General features: G+C 29.9%; 1 long non-coding RNA gene across 1 annotated transcript in view; it reads right to left on the minus strand.

Annotated features, from left to right (window-relative positions):
• Positions 1 to 4,489: 4,489 nt before the first annotated feature.
• Positions 4,490 to 24,497, minus strand: part of LOC129914255 (uncharacterized) — a 28,263-nt gene continuing 8,255 nt past the window's right edge. The window contains exons 2-3 of the long non-coding RNA XR_008772154.1: positions 4,746 to 4,970; positions 4,490 to 4,627 (exon numbers count right to left, since the gene is read on the minus strand). This is a non-coding gene — a long non-coding RNA (uncharacterized LOC129914255). The remainder of the gene's footprint in view (positions 4,628 to 4,745; positions 4,971 to 24,497) is intronic.

A 24,497-nucleotide genomic window follows, 5' to 3' on the forward strand; every position in this document is an offset into this window, starting at 1 on the left:
TGCTTGTTTTTCCGTCATTTTCATGTGAAATTCTTCTGTTGTTGTCAAGCTTATGCTATAAAAATGCTTTAAGATTATTAAACTCCCTGAATTTTATGTCTATCCATAAGGGAATACAACAAAGAATATTTTTTTGCAACTTGCATAAAGAGTTGCCGTTTGTAAATAGTAATTTTCTAATAAAAAAAGTAAAAAAGACTGCATAATTTGTTCAAAATTCGTGTCCACTTTTTCATGGAATTACCCAAAGGTAGAAAACTGAAACGCAAAGCACTTCAAACCTATTTCATTTTTTGTGGGAAGAAAATATACTTTTAGTCCTTTTTAAATACTTATATTAAAAATATTATTATTTTTAAGTACAACTTTTTAACGGATACGATATGCCTTAATATTGTATTTTAGCTATAAGGACATACATCTAATTTGTTAGAATGTTTGCATGGCAATAAAAAATAATTCCATACCGCATTAGTATGGTAAACAAAATACCAACTAGTATCATTAATCTTCCTTGTACGTGCTCGAAGATTTAATGACAAGGCAATTCTTCCTTAAAGTAAGCCCATTTAAAAAGAATAACATAAATCGAAGTAGAGTACAATATGTCGCCATCGCTATAGATAAACAACGAAACCCTTTTTTCAATTTATCACTGAAACGATAAACGTCCGTGTAAATTTTTGAGTATTACCAATAATACTCCAACAAGCACCACAATTTTACAATTCAATATTTCTCAGAAATTCAACCTGGCACTGCAAAACAATAAACTGCATATGAAAATCAAATTGTCTGCGTACGTGGCAAAGGCATTAAATGTTTCTATATCGATTTTTGAATCCATAGATATGCCCCTCACATCGAATAGGACTTACGAGTAGGCATAAATATATGCATTTTTATAACATAATATGAAAATAGGATAGGAACGTTTATGTTGTTTATATAGAATTCTTTGCTGCGTTGAGATTAATATACATATTTTGTAATTCGAGAAGAAGAGAGTGGAGTTAATGACCGCGATGATGATAACTCGACTGATAAGTCCAAACTCATCGAACAAAGAGGTTTTGTTTCTCAGGATTGTAGAGTAGCCCTTGTGAGTTAGAAAAGAATGTGTGATATATGCAGCCTGTGCTACACAGTAAAAAAAAAATACAAATTTGCTGCACGTTCTTGTTTCTATTCGAATGAAGAACATTGTGAAAATGCTAATCTGCATTCTAATTGGATATTGTCGTGTTACTTTAGATCAAGTTCTTTGGAAATTCGAAACACTTTCTAAATGGTTCAGCCTTAGGTTTTAGATTTTCGTATGTGCTTGTTAGCATTGAGGATAATCGGTTATTAAAAGACAAAATTTAATGAAGTTTTAGTTAAGTTGATTAAAACTATATTTAAGGGAATCAATACTACCTTATATCTAAATAGTAAAACCTAAATTTGATATAAATTTTTGAGGATATGAGTAAGCGGAACGGTTTTTGTTTTTTAAGTTTTCAAAAACGTCGGCATTAAAATCAATAAAATACTTTTTTGGATAAATCTACTTCTTGTAGACTATAAGCCAATATAAACCATATGTTAAAATAGGTATCGCAAAAATAAATCACTGGTAAACCAAATGGAACCTTTTTTTATTTTTTATGACGTTTCTTAATTTTTTTAGTAATTTGGCATTGCTGATTTCAAATCTGCCCTCAGTTTTTTTTTCTAGCAGCTCTAGTTTGGCGATATAGGCACTTAGGGAAATGCTTAAAAATCAATTATTGAAATTGTATAACGAGAAGATCTGAAAAACGCGAGCTGATAGAAAAGTTCTAATTTCAGGTTCGAGTTCAACACACTTAAAACATTGAGAAAATTATTGTTTTTTTCCGGAACAAAACCATTGTAAGTTAGGGAAATGCTAAAAATGTGCATAGCAAAAAACCGTTAATTAAGATTTTATAACGGGAATATCTCGAAAACGCGAGCTGATAGAATTTTGACTTCGGATTCGAGTTTAACACCACAAACCTTGGGAAAAGTTAAAAAAACAGAACCCTTGAAAAAAATGAATCTAGTTCAAAAAACCATCTCAAAAATTTATTGGCTAACCGAAATTTTCAGCTATTTAAGCTTTTTTGAATAATCAAACTTTTGAGCTACATATATCTTAGTTTGGAGCAATTTTTGTTTCTTTTTTTAAAATTTATTTTTACAATTTTTTTAAAGCTATTTTTAATTTAGTTGCAACCTTCGAAACGTTGATGGATCATCAAAAACTTCGTTTCATTTTTTTTTTTAATATTGTAAATTAATTATTATGAATCTATCAATTCTCTTTTATATCTTTTACGAGAAGTTCTGACTTCATATGGTAACATTTTTTTTTTTTTTGCTTCAAAAATTAAAAACACATACAAATGTCTTAGATTGCAACATAAAAGTTACAAAAAAAAGCAAAGAAGGAAATAAAGTGTTCTCATTTTATTATTCTTTTTTTTTCGTGTCTGTTCCTTTTCTGTTTAACCTGTTTCATCAAAATTCTTACCCAGAAATTGTTCCCGTTGCTTAGTACATTTTCAACCCAAAAATACTTTCAGACAGTAGCAAAGATAGTTCCTCTTTTATATCGGACCTGTATCACCAGGCGGCCGGCAGCACCACCAAACCAGAAACATCATCATAATCATCTAACTAGCAACTATCTAGCCAGCCAGCCAGCCAGCACTGTTTCTAGTTGTGGCACTTGCCACAGCAAGTTCAGATCATACCAACAAATACTTTTTTTTCTTTTGCTTATCACTTTGTCAGTGTCGAATGTGAATGAACTCTTATGTGGATTGCTGAGTGTTTATTTTTGTTGGTGCGAATGTGTTCAAACTTCAATTGGCGGAGAGCCACATAAAGTTGAGGAGCTGGTTGCTGCTGCCGGTACGCAAACTAGCAGTAGTTCATTTTTGTTTTTTGTTGCACATCAGGCAAAATACCTAAGAGAATGAACAAATTATAATGCTCAAACTGTTAGATAATAAATATATAACACAGCAGCTGTTCAATTCAGGTTTTTGTTATGCTACAGCATAGAGATTTAACTTCATTTTTATTTTATAAGCTAAGTTCTTGATCCAGACATTGTATAAGGTTGCAGTTAATGAATTGAAACAAAATTGCATTAATATACTTTTTTTTATTATAATGGTTTTGGCTAGGTTTTAATTAAATTGAAATGATTGTTTTCAATAAGATTTTGAACTCAATAGCAACAGAAGAAAAAACAAACAATTAAAAACATATCGTCGCCCGAAAGCGAGTAAAATGAATGTGACAAATAAAATTATTTGATGTTACAAAGTTACATTAATTTCTGTTTCGATATTTGCTGATCTCTGCAACAGGGTGTAAAAATATCAATTTAAAAAAATGCAATATAAAAAAATTTACATTAAAAAAAAAATATTTATTACAATTGAAAAAAATTTGCATTTAAAAAAATTATTGCAAATAAAAATATTTTGCAATAAAAAAAAAATGATGTTCCAAATGAAAACTTTTTTTCATTAAAAAAAATCAATGCAAATTGTGTGCATTTGCAATAAACATTTTTTTAAGCAAAATATTTTTGTTTGAGATAAAAATTTTATTTTTAATGAAAATATTTTTCAGATGCAGCAGAATTTTTTTTAATGCTAACAATTTTTATTTGCAATAAATATGATTTTTTAATGCAAATATTTTTTAGTTGCAATACTTTTTTTTAATGCAAATTTTTTTTCAGTAGCAAACATTTTTTTTTCAATGCGAATTTTGTTTTATTTGCAATAAATATTTTTTTTTAATTTGTAATTAAAAACAAATGCATTAAAAAAAAAATATTTTTTTTACAGAATTAAATTCGCAAACGCAATTCTATGCCCTTATCATACAAAACTACTTCTTTTTGTCTTGAAGTGTCTTTTGATTCCCCTGATGGTACCTATTTCCAAAAATAACTATTTTTGTATCATAGGTGCATCACTGGCATCTTGGACCAAACGTTTGCGTTTGGTAGCAGACTTCAGTTTAGTAGTGTAACTTCCGTACATATTCTGCTAATGCCATAGCGCTAACAGAAACATGGAGTTAATTTTTTGCTTATTGGAGCCTATTGAAGAATGATACTTTGCCAATTAGCTAAATTATTAATCAGTTCGCTAAGTCCTGATTATTTTTAGATTACGTGTTTCAAGCTAATGCTATTATTTTGGATTTTGCTGTATTGCTCACCATTTGAACGAGATATTCTACGATATCTCGGATGCACTAGTCAAACTTCCATAACTCGAACTTTCTTAAGTCGAAGTCTCTACAAGTCGCAGTTTTTTTTTAAACTTTGGTTATAAAACTGTAGGTTTCCAGTTCTTGTTTTCATTTCTTTAAGTCGAAGTTTCTCTAACTTGAATTTTTCTTCTCCCATTTTGAAAGTTCGACTTATACTACTGAAAGTAATTTTTTCCTCTAAGTAAAGTTTTTTTTATTGAATTCCATTAACATTTCAGAACAATGCTTTTTGCGTCCGATTTTGACAACTTTTGGCAATGTCGATTTAGGCAACACTTTAACCTCCCAAAAAAATATGAACAAAATTTATATTTGGAAGCTTGAAAGAGAAAAAAACAAAGACACTTTTATTTAATGTTCGGTAATATACTAGACTAGAGTGTGTCAATAAATGGCTTATGCATGACAGTGATAAGCTAATTTAAAAAGTTAAAAACCTTGGATATGATGACTGAGGCCCAATGCAAAATGTAATTTTAAACTTTTTTGCAAAGCAGCACGCTAAAAATATTTAACTTTTTATTGAAACTGTGTAAGCACTGCTAATTTCGTGTTCACAGCTGTGTATCGCAAGTAAAAAATATCAGCAAAATTGTGCTTATTATACTAATACAGTGTATTTATAAATAGTTACGATTAATAATCCATAATAAGCCACATACCTGAAAAGAAAAAAGAAACGTATTAGATATATTAATAAAACGAGATAATGATGAAAGTAAATTAAATAAAGATGTTTAACAGTTTTAAAGAATATGATATTATTGAAAGAATAAAATACGACACTTTCACGACAACTAAACAACAATAAAATTTAAATTTTTGTCAGACCACAAAATTTACATTTTTTTTATTTATGATACATATTTCTCATAAGAACTTGTACGGCAACATTTAAGCTTGCATTTGATAATTTCTATTTTCAAAGCTAAGAACCTTGACAAGCTAGGTAAACAGACAAAACAAAATAGAAACGAGTTAAACCAAATAAAATATAAATTCGTTTAAATCCAATACAATGCTATTGTATGATGGATAGTGTTTTAAATCGGTCTTCTAAACACTAATAGGGCTTCTGCAAAAGGTTATTTGTAACTTAAACCTTAGGTGGTAGCAACTATTCCCGAAGGACAGCCGCAGCCATTGTCTGAAAGATTATCACTCATGTTAAGATCTAGTTAAACCTCTACAACCTACAACTGCCTACCATCATACTTGCTTCTCCTTAATACCTTTTACTTTTACGCCAATAGATTACAAAACTCATTTCATTAGTCATTACACTGCCCATTGCCAAATCAGTAATAACCGGTAACCAAAATTAACATCAAGCATAAGGGTTGTACAAAACAAAAAAGTACAACAGAACTGCTGGAAAAACAAAAGAAATTTTAAAGATTATTGCGAAAAAAAATTTGTATGCAAGTCACATTTAACGAGACTTTTGCAGTTAATATGTGCAGCTGTATGCTTCGAATATGGAAAATGAAAAGTTGAACGGATACAATGGTTGTAAATTGGTATGTATCGTCATTGTAGATGGTCAATGCTCTTACTTGCACTTAAATACTCATAGAGTAATCGCTATAGTTTGAAACTACCATGCAACTACATAATGTTTATCAAAAACTTGGCGATAAGTAAAGGCTATCGTAGACAACACAAATATAAGGCAAAAGGTCACAAACGATGAAGAATACAATTTTTTAGATTGGCTACGTCGAAATAAGAGATTTTATTAATATATGTAAATGAAACAAAAGATTAACTTTGAATCTCAAAGTATTCAATGGGAAAGAAATAGCATAGATTTTATAATAATGGTCGCAATTATAATTGAAGCTTTAAGTTGATAGGATGCAAACGTTTTTTATTAAGAATGTAGAGCTTACGAATGGTGAACAAATAAATCTTAACTGAACAAAATTAAATTACATCGACGTAAAATTTCGACTTAAGTTTTGATTGGCAGCAAAAAAGTTGAAAGTTCAATAAGATGTCAGTTAGAAAAATATTTGTAAAAATGTCTACCTACTGTTTTCCGAAATACAATGGAATTAAACAGGAGCTTTCAACCGCGCCGATTGCAAACTTTTAAAGCATTTTGAGTCCTTGGAAGTTAGAATCGCATTTGTTTATGCACTGACCAAAAACCAGGAGAAGTTATGGGTAAAAATCATTGAGGTGGAAAATTTCGAGGAACGAATTTTTAAAAAATCAACTTTGTTATATGAAAATTGCATGCTCAAAATGCTCACTCTAGCTACAATTTGTCGTTTCAAAAACGGACAGAGCAGAGAAATATGTATTCTTAAATTTACCGGCAAACCCCAAAACCAATACTAAAAAAAAAAAACGTGCCCGAAATGATGGTGATCGCTTCAAAACGAATGTAGGAGAAGGCCATAAGTATTTTTTTCTTTTGCTTTTTTTTTTGGTAATTTTGTTGATAAAAGTTTATATTACAACCATATGATAGGATAGGATTCTTATTAAAAAAAAAAATGGAAATAAATAAATGGAAACTTTTCTATCCAAAACATTGATATTTCTAGATGACAGACAGACAGATGAGAAAAAAACTTTAATTAGATGTTGTTTTGATCCCTGAACATCAAATTTTCCACCTACATGATTTTAACCCATTCTATACTGATTTTACATTTTGGGTAAAAAGATTTATAAGAGTCAAAATTTCGATCGGTTGATATCTACAATCGATTTTTTGATAGTCGAGGTTATGACAGTCTTTTTTTCGAAAATTGACTCTTTAAAAATCGATAAATCGTACCCAACCCACATTTTTATTCAAAATGTAAAATCATATAAGACTTATTTTTAACAGAAATAAAACTTTAAGCTCCAGATTTTGTATATTTAGCATTAAGTATCAGAAACTAAACTAAAAACTAAGTGTAAGTCAGGTAAACAAAAAAAAACTTTTATTAAAAGATGGTAGGTACTTAAGGCAATTGAGTTGTGTAAAATAAAAAAAAAAAAAACAAATACAAATAATGGCAGATATAAAACTAATATTTAAAAAAAAAAACATTCTTCTTTTAAAGACAAGCGTTTTTAATGAGATAACTTTAAAAGTCAACATTTATCCAGCTGAAATATGTTTAAATTTAAAAATCGTCTCCAAGCATATATTTGTTTGGAATTAGGGTAGGGAACCACATTTTCATACAGACATAATGCGAATTTTTTGTTTGTTTTCTACCAAAAGTCAATTATTTGGTAGTGCGATATCAGGTCGATCGTTGTTTTCCACATATTTTCAACCGAGCTTTTAATTGTTTAAAAACTATCTATCTCTTGGGTCATGCCTTACGCGATTTAAATAAATTGACGCAATTTTTTTGCATGGTAAATAAATTATTATTTTTTTAGATTTTATTTTTTGTCGGAACAACTAAATAGCCCAAATTTACATGCGAGTAAAATACTTTTTTGCATGCAGACGAAAAAAAGGAAACGAAAATATGACTTTTTAGCTGAAGCTCCGCATAACATGGCTGAAATTCTAATAAATTTAAGCTCGGCTAAATTTTTGAGAGAATTTTGTATGGAAGCTAAAATTTAGCTCGATCTGCGTACTAGGCTTTACTAGCAAAAGTTTTCTGAAAACTAAAAAAAAAAATTAAAAAAATCTCATAGATACTAAAAAGAGAATTGTATGCGATATTTTGACCATTTTTGGAATCGGCTATTTTTAGCTTCAGGATTTTTCAAATTGGGCTTCTTAACCGCTAAAATAGTCTGGCAACACTGCATGTTGCCAATATAGTGCTAAGCAAATAATATAAATTTGGTTTTGTTCTATTGACAATAAGAAAGGAGTTATATACTCTTCCTTAACTTTAAATTTTTTTTATTTATCATCATCTCGTAAGCCATATTATGAATTTAAAAAAAAATTCGAGAAACAATTTGCAATATAAATTCTAAGTGCAAATAATTTAGTAACCTACTCGAATACACAAAAGTGTACATATACTACATACATATTTGCATATGTATCTGTATCAACACAGGATATGTGAATGCATTTGGTTTAAGTGTATTATTCTTAGCCCTATAAAATGCTACTGCAAATTTTTTTTTCGTTTCGTTTTCAGACTATGTATTTACTTTTTGGTTCAAGGGCATTTTGTTGTATTGTTTTCTAGCGTATACTTCCCTCTTTTATGGACACTCACATCATACACTGCAAGTTCTTTGAATTTTTTAGGAATTGTTAGTTATTCAATAGACCTACCTACTATTCTTTATTCAGTGAATAGTGTGCGGTTTAGAACAAGCAAGCTTTTATTATCTGTAAAGGCTTATGTGAAAATTAAGAGGAATCGCTTGAAAAGGCTTTAGAATTCTATAGGATAAAAATTTCTAACTGAATAGGTTCTTTCTATTTTACACACTTGCATCTTAAAAAAAGGAAGTAGCTCTGACCTGGTCTGGTTGGAAACATTCTTATTCTTTCCTAGAACTAGGTACAATAACTTGCATGAAACAAAACATTTTTTTTTTTTATTATAAAAGCGTAACAAATATGTACTTAGTTTTTTTGATTTCATTACCATCAATTATTTTCTTTGTTGTCGCGTCATATCGTCGGCACTAATTCTTACTCATTTGTTGTTAAATTTTCAATTTCAATTTTTTTCAATTTCAATGCTCGTGCTTAAGTGATCCAATGTTAGGTAAGCAATGCCGGGCTGTTTTGTGTGTTCAAGTGCCGGCTTTTATGCAAAACGTGTTCGCGAAGTAGGCGGCAAAAATCTCGCGGGTATAATATTATTACCCCCGGTTAGCAGCTCTCACTAGTGGCGATAAAAACAAAAAAAAAAACATGCACATCAACATTGAAACCATGTGTGGTGTGTGGTTATGAATTACTTTTTATTCAGATTTTTGAAGGAAGGCAAATTTTTTTAAAAATGAAAATGAGTCACAACTCCTCCGGGTGTTCGTGGAGTGTTTTGATATTGTTTTTTACATTGCACTTGACAAAAAAATGCACCACCGCATGTACCTATATTTATTTTTTTGCCAGTTGATTAAGAGTTTGTACTGGATTTTCTTTTCTGAGATTTACTTATAAAACGAACACAATAACATGTTAATACTATTTTTAAATATGTATGTACATATGTATGATTTCTAAATGAAGAAGAAATATTATTGTTCAATTCTCATATAATATTCGTTTGGTACTCATAAAATGTGTCTTCATTTTGTTAAAAAAAAAAAAAAGAGATTGAGACGATTTTGATAGTTTGTTATCCAGGGGCATTTAGTCTAAAAGTGATAGATGAAGAAAATTATTTCGCATGTACTTACAGTTGTTATTCATCACTGCAACTACTAGATTGTGGGTTGATCAATAATATTTTCCATATGCATATAATATGTACTTTGAATATGAAGGAAGATACAATTTTGAAGACATTTTTTTCTGGAAGCCTTTTAATCTGGAAAGTCAAGTTTTCAATTTTGATTGAAAAAAAATTTCCAAATAAAAGTATATGCACAACCAAGGACAAAAAACAGCACGATTAGGGAATATTAGGAAGTTATCAATTTAAGGGGTAAAAGCACTCTAAGATTTTGGTTTTTTTTTTTTGTACTTAAAATCTTTCAGAAATATAAATTATAAAACTTTAAACGTGTTATTCTCTAAATTACAACAGTGATCGATTAGCTGAACATAATTATGAATTATTTTTTAAGTTAGTTTGATTGGAATTTTGTTTTAAAAATCAATTTAAAATCATTCCCATATCCCATTACTTCAAGAAGATGATATTTTTTAATTTTGGGTTAATAGAAGTCGATATTCGATTATCTTTAGATCAGAAGTATTAACATGTTATGAAGCACATCAATATTGGTTAGAATTCCAGACATCTTTCTTGAAAACCCGCTTCGAAAAATGTTGTAGTCTTTTTGAAGAGCTTCTGAGACATCTTCCGAAAGCTGTATGATCGGTATTGGAAACCTTTGGATGACAGCAGCACGGGATAACAACATTTTGTGAACATATACAGTTTTTTTTGTAACAATATCATATTTGGAAACAAATAATGTTGCTGTGTCCAAACAGTCAGTACGGAATTCATTTTTATCAATTTTCAGACATGGCGTCGAATTACGGCATACGATTACGATCTACGTTAACGTTTTAACTATGGATGTCACTTTTTATCAATACGTTAACGTATAATCGTAATCGTCTTCCGTAATTCGTCTCCCGAAGTTAACTGCGCAAAATTTTAAACGATTAAGTAAATTGCTAAAGCCATTTTAGTAAGTTACTAAGTCAAAAAGCAGACTGATTTTTAATATAGTAACTTACTAAATGACTTCAGCAATTTACTAAATCGTTTAAAATTTTGTCTTTAAGACATTTTAAAACACTTAGCCAGTTTCAATTCTAAACCTATTATTTCAGTAGTTTTTGCTGGATCGTTTAAAAATCTTGGGTGGTATTGCCATCACTCATATTTCCTTAACTTTGTTTTGGAAAATCTACTAAGGCCGTGTGTGAATTGCGTTAAATAGTTAGCCCCGTGTAAAATTTTTGACGCTATTGAGGTGAAAAAATTTCAGCTGTATCGCTTATTGTTTAATATTTTTCTCTGCCTCTTTTTTGCCATGATACTCCTTATTAATAAAAAAAAATAAATAAAAAAAAAACAAAACAAATCCATCTGCAAAAAAATTTAACCTAAATTTAACCAGGTCCCAGAATCCATTAAATTTTTAACAGCTGAACATTTTTCATTCACCTCAATAGTGTCAAAATTTTACAATTTACTATTTAACGCAATTTACACACGGCCTAAGATTCTAAATTCCGATCTTAGTTGATTTTGTAGAAACTCTTCTATCTTTAACAGCAAGTTTTTCTACAGCTTATTTAGCCTTCCTTTCATTTTTAAATGTGTATGCAGCAAATTGAGCAAGCCCTGTTCTTCAAAACAGCATAGTAAAACATTTTTGTCGTTGAAAGATACTCTTGGGGCTTCAAGATGATTTATTTCGGCTTTCATATGGTTGAACTCTCTTGTTATTGTTTCAATATTTTCTTTTGCGAATTCAAATTGTACTGGACGGCAGTATCTTGGAGAAGATGTTTTTGAATTCATCCAGAGATTTTGCGCTCTAGAACATATTTTTTCATAGTATCAGTGTCTCTTGCCACAGGATTTACGAACATTCTTAAGTATCACCGTCTTCTAACTGTTTTTCGAAAGTTTCAAGGTATGACGCAGACAAGAGTTTTAGTGTCAAGTCTTGACTTCACAAAAGGTTTCGGTTACAATCAAAAAGTTACTCATTGGGTAGTATTCATTTTCTACTTCTAAAATAATACCGAAGGCGGGGTGAGTATTAGCATTTAAACAAAAGTTTACATTTTTTTCTGTGATTTGTCAAAAATCGGGATTTCGTCAGTTTCAAATCACTAATTACGACTATATAGGGCTTCTTCATGTGTTTGATGGTATTAGAACTTTTGGGATTTTCAAGTGTTTGTTTGTATATATGTATATTTTTAACCGTTTTCGGAGAACACTTGACGAACACCTTTTTGATGACTTCAGCTATAGAACGCTTTCCTCCAACTCTAACTCTATTTCCGCACTTCTGGACTGGAATTTCTTTTAAGGGTCTTCCCTTTCTAGAAGTTGTTGGCACATGCATTTCAGGAAATAGAATTTGGAACTCTTTTTGAAGCCAAATCTTTTCATCTTTCGTTCATATGCTTTAACATTCTTTGCATCAAACTGACTTTGGACTTTAATTCCCAAATTGTATGCATTCTTTCCAATACATCGTTGTTAAGATTAAATATATTCAAAAAAGGTTTTTTTTTTTAAATTATTATTTATGTATTCAAACTCGGAAAGTAACCAAATCAAAGTAAACTCTTATTACAAGTACATTATTGAGTACAAGATTGAAATTCTTCAAATACAGAAGAATTTCTGCATTTATTGACTCTATGCAGCTAGAAAATCAGTAATTGTATCTGTGTTTATTCAACTAATTTGTTTCCATGCTTCATCGAACATAGAATAGCATAGTCAATCACTTTTCTTCTGCTACTCTTTAGTTGGCCGTCACCCGTGAATACACGAATATAAGTTGTTATTACCTGTTTAACGCTGTAGGAGTATTTACTACTTGAGACACTCACGCTTACAGCTTGATTGATTGCTGTCAGATTTAACCAACTTTTATATTTAAAACCCGAAACAGCTGGCTATGATTTTCAATCATAAATGTATGTTCATCTACCCAAGAAGATTAATTTCATTCGATTGATTGCCACACCAAGGAAGTAAGCAAGCACTAAAATAACAGTTTATTTTTTTCTGCATGAGTGCAAATAACTACATATGAAAACATTTACCACCATATTAAGACAGATTTTTAAAGAAAATTTAAAAAAATAAAAATATTCTTACATTAGCACACACACAAATTGGCTCAAAATGGAATTGATTCCACTTTATGGCTTGGTAATATCACTGTCGTTAACCCTGACGTATATATTCATACAAAAGATTCGAACTCAGCAGACCTCAGATACGCATATACATACTATGTTTTTTTTTTATTTTATTGTTGTGGTTTCATTTTCAATTGATTGGAATTGTCGGTGAGGCTGTTTCTTAATATGGTAATGGAAAAGAAAAGTTTATTTACACATTCAGCTGAGATACTTGGTGTGAATACAAAATGATTTATAAAGAATATATACAAAGTACACACCATTGAGAGCCTATAACAGATGTTTTTCTTCTTTTTTTTTTTAAATTCCTTTTCAAGTGAGTGCAAGAAGCATGCAATGAATCCCACATAATGTTGCAATAAATTAATTAAGTTGACTATTCATTACATGATAATTTATATTTACAAGTGAAATGAAAATATTCTAATATATTGTAAGAATGTCATTAGACAGAGTTATAAAAACTCTCTTGGAAAAGAATATTACAAACCGAATTTGTTTTCTTTTCAAACAAGAAATACAAATTTATCGAAGTGCCAGACGAAATACATAATTAACATTATAATAGAAATTATAAAGCCTGTCCAATGTACATACAATTTCAATTTTTCAAAAGAATTGATTGTCTTAAAAACTTTGGCGGGCAACCCAACAGATGAGAGGTCCGCAGGAAAATGCTTTAGACAAATACAACACTTTTGTGCCACGCGCCCAAACAATCACTGAGACCAGGCAATTCAACAATCTCGCAAGCGAACTCACGGACAACTTTGAGCTAACCATCCCGGATAAAATAAAAGAAATTGTACAAAAAAGCCATATTAAAAAGTCAACAGGACCAGATAACATTTCTGACTTAATAATAATAATAATTTTCTTGGCAACTATTATTTGCATTGTCAACTGCTACTTTTCCAGCGAATGGAAAAAAACTTAAGTTGTAGCCATACCGAAGAAGGAAAACAATAAGGACGCCTGCAGATATAGGCCCATTTTACTTCTGTGCAATATGAGCAAGATACTCGAGAAGCTTAAACTTAGTGTGCTCAACAGCAATAGCATTTAACAATGTGTGGATACATGGACTTGTTCACAAACTCTTCTAGCTGAGATTTCCAATTTCACTAATCAAAATTATTAACAGATTTCTTCATTCCAGATCGTTCTTTGTACAAATAGAAATGAGCCAATCAACAATGTGGACTATCAGTGTCGGAGTTGCTCAAGAATCGAAGCTAACATTATTCAAAATTCTCAAAGAATCTCTTGTTTGTTTGCGAAGTCTATGTCACCGATATTTACGGTGATCATATTTTTGAATTCCAAATACAATTTTTTTAATATTTTTGTTTATTTAAGCTCTGATTTTTAAATCATCATTTAGACTATCAAACCAATAATGTCAATATAATAAAAATAGATATTCATAGGAATAAACTCTATATGAGGTTTATCTAACTATTGAAAAATTGGCCACAAAAGAAAAAAATATACTTAATAAAAAAAAGCAAAAATACTACATAATTGTGGCACAATGACTTCCTTTTTGTTGCTCATTTGTGTTTTATGAACTAAATAAGGTATGTATTTAATAGTTACATATAAGATCTAACTTTTTTAGTTACCTTCTATCTATATGAATATATTTTTAAAACTAAATTTTGTCTACTTCTCTTAAAAAATTTCTTAAGATAAGGTGTAACGGGTGTGATGTTAGAAAATCGATTCAGTGTTATTCGGTGTATCATCATTTAATTACCTAAACATTCTTCTCCAATTACAGGTTAGCTTACTTGGAATTACCCTTAAGTTAATTTAAATTCATATTACAGAAGGATATTTGACTTTTATTTGGTGTTTTTCATTTGTTAAAACATTAATTAAGAGTAAAAAAAATTCCCGAGGACAAGTCAAATTCTACAATTTTGAAAATGTTTTTGAAATTTTTGTCTTAAAAAATGTTTAAACCTTACATCCATCTAGCACCTTGCTTTTTCTGTATCAAACAAGAACATTCGCCAAAATCCTAGGATATCGCTTCTCTTTTTCATTATGTCCATTAGACATGTACATCATAACATCACATTAAAAAACCTGAGGCGCATTCACATTATCATTTTGTTCCAAAAATATCGTTCGTTTTTGAATATAATTCAATGAAATGCACCGGTTTAACCCACAAGCAGCAGCTGTCTTGAAAAAAGTCAATTTCACTTCATCGCATTTATCCACTAATGTAAACGGGAAAAAAAAACGGACTCAGCCAAAAGACAAAGCTTCAGCTCATAAGGCATATCATCACTTACTGTTTTACTATCTGGGGCATGGTGACAAAATTCCATTTAAACAAGATACCGGTCTTCAAGAGGAAAATGATAAAAATTGTTAAATCGTTAAAAATAAGACCAAAAACCTATAATTTTTATATAAGTTCATTTTATACTAATTTCTTTACTTCTGCTTTCCAAGTTATTAGTAACTTTTCGAAAAAAAAACCTCTTAAATCTTTCAGTAACCCTTTCTTCAGCACATGGTGTAGTTTAAAAGTAAAGGGTAGCGTTATATATTGTAATCGAATTACAGGATGTTAAAAGAAATTACAATTCCAATTGGAAAAAAGAAAAAAGTAATTTAATAGAAAATGAGTGATCGCAAGTGAAATGCGATCCATTGCGATAGGATACAAAATTCCACAATTCTTTTTTTTTGTCTATATTTCCTTTCAATTTTTTTTTTTTTTTTTTGTTAAAACTCCTCCGTCTCCGTTTACAAACATACAGTACATTATGTACATACTGGAACTTCCTTCTATGAACAAAATAAAACCTACTTAATTATGCCTTGTTAATTCTCTCTGCCTAACGCCATATAAAGTTGCAACCTGTCTCATGTATTATACGTTCTTTGATTTATAACGAAAAGGGTTCAACAATATTGCATATATGCAGTAAGCAAGTGAATCTTATTGTTTTGTATTTTAAATATTTTTTTGCATAGCTTTCTTCCCTAAGGCCAATACAAGTTGGTTCTTTGTCCTGGTACATTATATAAAATATACATACATACGTATTCAAACAACAACTGACAATACTCGTCAATGGAATGGCAGAAAACTCGAGTCGAGTCCACCAATTGCTCAAAAATAAATGGGGTGCAACACAAAATGACATTTCAGCTACGTCGTCCATTCTTTATGCTTAAAACCTTTGAAAATTCCTTTTTTTTTGTTGTTGTTTTATTCATTTTTGTTTTATTTCATTTTATATTTTAATAGTGTATTTTTGAACCTAAAACTCCCTTTTATAATATGTATACTATACACTTACTCAAATATATTTGTGCATACATATTTACAAAAATATCTTCCTAACTAGGGATACCTGGAACAACTGTCTGGTAATGCCCGCCACCACTTGGTTGCATGCTTCAATGATTGCTTTGCTTCGTTTTGTTGATTTTTCAAATGTCGGTTGGCGTGCGCACATTTTTTTTTTGTTTTTTTGTAAGTCTACAGGATGTTCCAGTTGCGTTTTGTGCTGAATATGCATTTATACTTCTTGTTACAGCAAAAGCCGTACTTGGTGGTGGCATGGTAAAGGTTAAAAAAGTAAATTTTCTTCGGGTAAAAGGTTTTCATTAATATATAACCTTTTCACACTTTCACAGTAAAGATTAACACTTAAGTTCAACCAAACCTTAAACTAAGTTAAAGTTGAACATCGTTTAAGAAGTTAGTTTTAGCTGATTTGTCAAGTACCTAACTTTTAAATAGTTTCCCTACTATCTTTATTTGTCTTCCCCCAATCACCAAAAATTTTGTCTTGGTAATAAAGAAAGAAAAAAATATAAAAAATGGAAACACAAAAACATAACATTTTCTGTAAATAAACTAGGCGAACACAATTCTGTGAAATGGTTGCAGTCAAACTTAAATGTTAAACGGGAAAGTGTTTAAAGACTCTGAGTTGAGGTACAAACAGAAAGCTTAAACCAACGGTGGAGTTAAAAGTTCATTATTAATCTGGGGATTAGATTTGAGATCTAAATTGCATTTAACTTCGATTAATTCAGATTCGATTCAATGAATGTAAAAAGAATTATAGGTATAGAAATACTCATTAGTTTCTGAGACACTCTGTGAACTCTATCGACGAAACAAACTGAATCTATCCATATATTCATGGGAAAACTGTCGTTTGTTGTACAAGTAAACACTTTCCCTTTATGACAATCCAGACTTCACAAGTTATGTTGTGTCATCATCGTTATCATCCTCTTCAATTCTTTTGCGAATGCGTTTTTATTTTGTCATTTCCATCACAAGTTGCAACCCACATTAATTATGAAACTTCAGCAGCTGCTGAAAAATCAGTTGTTATGTCTTTTTGCTAATTTTTATTCGTTATTGAAGAATTTAGAATTTTAAAAATAATTTTCAACTAATGTAATCCAGTCAAATAAGGGTTTAACCTCGGAATGAATGTTAGTAGAAATTTTTTTTGCTCAATATCTTCCTTTTGCCATTCTATAACATATCTCAAAAGTCTAGAAAAATCTCATGTCCGCTTGTCGCGGTTTCAAGGTCAAATCGCGAAATGGAGATTTTCAAAATTAGCAAAAATAGGCTATGGTATTATATACACATATAATACATGATTTCAAGGTATTTTTTAATGCTGATTCCAAAAAATCTAAAATCAAGACAATCTGACGTCTCTGGAAAAAGTTATACCTGTTTTTCATCTGTCAACTCATATTATTATAACAGTTGCAAACTTACTGCCGAAAAACCCTTAAAAGTTATGGTAGATGAACCAAATTTTGCATGAAGATTTTAGAATCCATCATTATTAAAAATCAAAACAATCCATTACAAAAAATATATATACCTACGAAATAATGGTATTTTTTGAAGGAGGGGCAAATTTTAGGATATGCACTAAAGAAGCTTCTTGTTCATCTTAGGGATAAGTGGTAATAGGCTAATTTTTTCATTTTAATCTTTGTTTGGATATTCTTTAACTACCCTCAAAAATCTAAAAAAATCTCATGTCCGCAAGTCCTAATTTTGGAGGTTAAACTAAGTTAGGTGCAGACTTAAAAAAATTAGCAAGAAAAGTTTAAATTTGTATATGTATACCAACATAAGCGACATGATTTAAGGGTATTTTTTAACACTTATTCAAAAAAACTCACAATAAGTCAACCTGAACATCCCTGAAAAGTAATGCACCTTATTCATGTTGATCTGACACAAATATCTGAAGTGTTGTTTTTCAATTTTTTAAAATCTGCACCTTATCTTCAAACCAGGAAAATTAGGACTTGCGGACATGAGATTTTTTTATATTTTTGAGGGTAGTTAAAGAATATCCAAACAAAGATTAAAATGAAAAAATTAGCCTATTACCACTTATCCCAAAGATGAACAAGAAGCTTCTTTAGTGCATATCCTAAAATTTGCCCCTCCTTCAAAAAATACTATTATTTCGTAGGTATATATATTTTTTGTAATGGATTGTTTTGATTTTTAATAATGATGGATTCTAAAATCTTCATGCAAAATTTGGTTCATCTACCATAACTTTTAAGGGGTTTTCGGCAGTAAGTTTGCAACTGTTATAATAATATGAGTTGACAGATGAAAAACAGGTATAACTTTTTCCAGAGACGTCAGATTGTCTTGATTTTAGATTTTTTGGAATCAGCATTAAAAAATACCTTGAAATCATGTATCATATGTGTATATAATACCATAGCCTATTTTTGCTAATTTTGAAAATCTCCATTTCGCGATTTGACCTTGAAATCGCGACAAGCGGACATGAGATTTTTCTAGATTTTTGAGATATGTTATAGAATGGCAAAAGGAAGATATTGAGCAAAAAAAATTTCTACTAACATTAATTCCGAGATTTACCCCTTTTTTCTCCTTATTTGACTGTATTAATGGTATTGTTGTATGATTTTGATGATACAATTGTTAATATTAAAAAAACTATTCTTACAACAGAATATGCATTCTATTAAGAAAATTTGGCCACGAATTTTTAATTTCGAACTGGAAAAAAAATTGTTTTTGTTAAAATTTTGTTTTTTTTTTTTTTATTGCGTGTTTTGCAAGTACTTTTTCTTAATTAAAATACGGATTCTAGTATTTTTTGCTTTTATATTATTTATTTAATTAATAAAAATGGTGAAAAGCATGTTGAATTAACTCTTGAGTGCGAGAGACATTTATCTAGTTGAACCATCCATCTAAAAACAAACAAAATTACTAGAAATTATGTGACATTCGCATGAAATTATCTAGTCATGAATCTAAATTATGAACGCGACCTTTAATGATATTTTTGCATAATACGTTTCGCATGATATTTTTTTTATAAGTTTACTTTTGTACTATGCGTCGTAAAATATGTACATTATGTTTCGTGCTGTTGTGTGCAAAGCAGTATCTATATTAAACATGAGCAAATTAAATACTGATTCCCATATTCTTGTTCTTATAGGAATAAATCAAATCAAATTTATTTTTCAAACGTTCAATATACCTATTGTTTGATATGGTCCAAAAGAGAGTTTTTTAGATTTTCGGTCGGGCTACCCACTAAATTTGTTCCACTTATCTATAACATTAACGTTGTGAAATTTCAAGTCTTAAGTGCAAGAGGTTGCTGATAAGGATAACAGTTCAATACTTAGATTTTGTAATCTTGATTTTTCAGATTTTTTGAAAAGTTTATGTTTTATTTAAGTCTTAGTTGTCTTTTTAAAACACATTAAATATTTTTACTTTCGAAAAAAATGTGAGCAATAACTAATAAATAATTAATAAGCAAAAAATTGAAAATCTTTGAACTGACTCAACAAACAATTTTTCAATATCGATCAGCACCCCCTTCTATGAAAGATAGGAGACTGCAAATTCAACAGTATGATACTGATAGGATGTGGAACCAAACTAGGGGGTGGCCCGACCCGACAACCTCAATATAAATATTTTTTTAAACAAAAGTAGTTAATTAATTATAGCTATCGTAATTTTGTTGCAATCACTTTATGTTCTTATTTCGTTTGCAGTAGTCATTTTCGTTATTTTCACACCTTACTTTAAACTTATAAATTTTTCCTTTCAAAATTTGTTATTAATAAATGATCTTACCTAAAAAAAAAAAAACAATTATTACCTCTTGTTTGGGTTTAGCTTAATATTTTTGTTTGTGTGCGTAACCAATTCGAGAAGTCGATTAATAGTATGCTAAATTATGTACTTATCGATTTTAAACTTTTTGTCGATTATAACTTCTGCCATACCGATACATCAAAAAAATAACGCTATAGGAAGACATGGACTCATTTTTGGAATTCACATATTATGCTTTAAGTAGGTAAGCAAACTTAAGATGTAAAACTTTCCACATGATATTCGATTTGATATTTGGGGTGTAAGATGTACTGCGACCTGTAAGATATATTGTACCCCATTCAGTGGGGTACATGATATTGTACATGATATTCAGTGACATCATTTAAAAAGTTAAATTTTGAGATCCAATGATACATTCTTTGATAAGGAGGAGATAATCGGAAGTTGACGAGTTGAATTACACATTTCCTTTCAAAATGTTCATAAATGGTCGTGCCACAGTTCAATTATATTGCAATGAACGAAGGGGTCAGTAGAAGAATACAGTCATGACTCATGATAGATATTAGTCGAAAAAAAAGAAAAAAAAAATAAGAAGAGAAAATTAATTTGAGTTCATTGACCAACCACCGATTAGGAAAACGTCAAATGATTGCTCTAAGAGTTTCAATTTAAATAAAACTCGTTGTTTTAAAAACAAATTTAATCTTTTAACTTTACATTGTTACACCTTTTGAACCAAAGAAAAATATTTTGGTTTTCAATAGATTAGAAACATTTTGTCAGAGCAGTGTGTACATTATCTACATCAACATTTGTTATCCTTTCAAGACCGTAATTAACAAGCAAATTACCTTTCAGTTGTTGCACTCAATTCGGACGAATTCCATCGCGTTTTAGTGTGCAGGCTACAGGCTTCACCCATCATTAAACTTATCCGGCACAAATATCACATAAAGACATAACTCAAATGTAGTTTAATCAGGACATAGCGTGGCTGAAAAACTATTTTTTTCTAGATCACGAAGTTTCCCCCTTTGCCTGTGTCCACTTAAAAGTCAGACAACAAAACCGTCACTATGACATTCTAGTGGACGCAACAAAAATATAAGTCTACTCTTACTACAAGGGGTGTATGACTGTACAATAAAACGTAACTCGTGTGTTGTTTTTTCTTTCAAATAATGGAACTGATGATTTTTCAGAAAGGGAGAGGCAGTTCAATATAAAAGTACTGCACGTGACCTTATCCCAGCTGCTGATGTTTTCATATTGCATTTTTGTTGTTGAATGTTTTTGCATTAGTGTCTAGTCAAGTGCGTTGCCTTTGGCGTATTGTGAAATATTCGCAAATCAATAGAAGCCCCTCACATAATAATACACTCGTGCTGAATTGACATATATATCATATAGAATGCCATTAAAACTACAGGCAAAAAAAAAATAAATCGTTCTCAATCTCAATAGTTCTCATTTCCAGTTTTAATAGGCTTAAATTTAATTAGCGTACAAGAAAAATGTCTGCAGCGTTTCGAAAGGAATAAATAGCAAAAATTTGTTTCCATCATCAAAACACCATTGTATTGCATCGATGAATTTAATTCGCTCCATTTAATGTTGCTAATTAACTAACAAATGGAAGATGAACTAGAAATAATGTAAAAGGAGCAAACATTGCATTCAACTAGCTTTCTTCTACTTAATTGGCATAAGATTGGCCAATATGCATACTAATGAAATAAATACAATTGAAGCTCAATATAAAAATACATATGTTGCACTTTATGGAACTGATTTAAGAGAAGTTAAGTTTTTTTTGTTTTTAAACTACGTACAACCATTGATTTGATTAACAAACAATTTTTAAATCTACTATGAGCTAAGTTTTTGTATTTAAATGGATAATGACAGGAATTACAGTCGTTATTCGGTTCAGAGACATAATTGGGAAGGGTTCTAGTCAAGAACTTAAGAAGATCTCAAAGGTCCATGATACGAAATAAAACAAAATAATATCAATAAATGAATAGACATACCAGTAAAAAGTATAGTTTTAAAGTAAGAAAAAAGAATACCAAAAACTCACCTGTCTTAAAGAAAAATTTAAATTTTGCATTTGCATTTAATATATCGTCGCACATTGGGGTATTTAGACAATCTAGGCGGCCAAAAGTCAAAATATCAAAACGGTAAAAACAACTGAAAAAATTACTGCCGAAGATAAAAGACTTCTTTGAGAATAAAACCCACCCAACACTAAACCTCCCGCGCTTTCCTTATCTGTACCGATAGACCAAACTCGATTTAGCACATAGCGCTTATAATATTTTTGTATAATTAATATTATAATAACTAAATTATGATTTTTTTTCTCCAGCAATCAAATTAATTTTTAATGTTCGACATACGAAAGTAATTTTTATAATAAAAACAACGAGTTTTAGTAATTTGTGTATTTTCAAGCAAAACAAAATCAAAACATAATTTTGGCCGCCTAGATTGTTGAAATACCCGTATGTGCGTCGGCTTAAAGTGTAAATCTGCTAACTGTCCACTTGCTACATCAGCGTAAAAATGATTTCAAAAATTGATTAAAATTACAAAAAGCTTTCAAATTCTATTAATTCTTTTAAATTTAGTAGTATGGTGTCTAAAGAATAATCTTAAATTGTTTAAGACTTATTAAAACATTTAGGCTCAATTAAACTAAAAGTCCCCATTAAAAATTTAAAAAAGTACTCTAAATGTAAGGTATCCCGATGATGTCAACATCCAAATTTAAATCCCAATTCCAAAAATAAAAAAATTCATCAAGCAATGGCCAAGGCTAATTCATGACCAACACTGTGATCGAAATCGAAAGTATATATTAAATTGAAAAACGATTAGTAATACTTCTTTTATCTTATTTACTTAGATGTCATTCACTATCATATTTAGGGATGAACTTACTCATTCATTCGGCACACAACAACAGTCTCGTCGCAAAAATCGGTATTTTTTATAGCGTTTGACTTCCTACCAATAATGTTCTTCTTCCCTTTGTGTTTCTTACAGAATGTAGAGATAAAAACACAGACACAAGACCAAGAAGCACAGGAAAAGATACAAGACAACAATATAACAGGAAATTCCAAAGCACATTTCAACCATATTACAGTTCAACTTTGTTTTAATATATTTTATTAGATTCATAAGGAATACAGAAAATGTGAGGAGAAAATACATAATATCTAAATGGCCTTATTATAGTTTTGAATAATATTCCATTCAAACAAAAAAAAAATCCAAAAACAGTCGCTGAATAACACTAAGGGAAGGGGCCTTATGTATAAAAAAGATGCGTTTTCAAGAACTAGGGTTTTTAACATAAACAAATAAATAGATATCTCATTTGTAAATATATTATGGTAGCTGTTATCATAGCATAATAGAGGTCTTTGCTCTGATAGGTCGCGACAATGAGTCACTTTGTTCTATTTGAAGTTGGGGAATTCTCGGTTTGATTTTGTTTTTGTGTATTATCTGGTAACAAGAAAAAAAAGTAATACTGAAACATTATTTTTGTTTTGGATTTCTGAATCGATTGAAAACATTCCCTTTTTTATAAAAAAAGAACAAAAAAAAAAAGAGCTCATGGCTGCCAACAAAAAAGAAAGAGAATTTCTTATGAAGTGATAAATTTGTTTTTTTCTGTTTCTTGGCAATTTGTTTCAAGAAGCATTGATTATTATTATAAATTGTGTGTGTGTTTTTTTTTATTATTATTTTTAAATGATTTGAAATATATAAAGGATGGGAAGATAATTTGGGTGTGTTCTCGATTTATGAAATGTAAATCAATGAGCCATATGAGCGCCTTGTTTGGCTTTGATTTCAAATGACAAATTATCTTGTATACCTTTCTTTATGTACACATAAAATTCACAATTAAAGTGTAACTGAATATTTTCCGAGTCAATAGTTTTTTTTTTTATTAACAATAATTCAACCTTGAAATGTTTTGTTTATTGTTGTAAGAACTCATTATGGTGTACGTTCTTTTCGAATGGAATGCAGTTCAATAAAATATAATAATCAATAAAAACAGTAATTATGCAAAAGTTTAAGTCTATATTTTGAAATTCTCTCCTTAAAATTAGGTTCTTTATAAATTGGGTTCATTTCAATTAATATGTATTAATTAACTGTGGTTTTACTACCCGACTTTATCACAAAAAATACATGTCAAAATGGAAGTGGAAGGGAGTTCATCATACTGTCAAAATTATATGTTGCAGAATGATTTTGAGATATTTAATTAGATCAGGAACGAAATTTTAAATTTACATACATATTTTAAGCCAAATTTATTCACACGCTATGAAATTTAACGTCGCCATGGGATATTTCAAAATTTCTATGCGATTTTACAGAATCTCATTTTTAATGGAGTCTTTAAATATAATTGAGAGTGAATAAATTGGGGCTTAGATAAATAAGCTTTAAAGTTACATCAAATTAACATGCACAAATTAC

This window comes from Episyrphus balteatus, chromosome 3 (assembly GCF_945859705.1).
Source record: "Episyrphus balteatus chromosome 3, idEpiBalt1.1, whole genome shotgun sequence".
Taxonomy (NCBI): Eukaryota; Metazoa; Arthropoda; class Insecta; order Diptera; family Syrphidae; genus Episyrphus; species Episyrphus balteatus.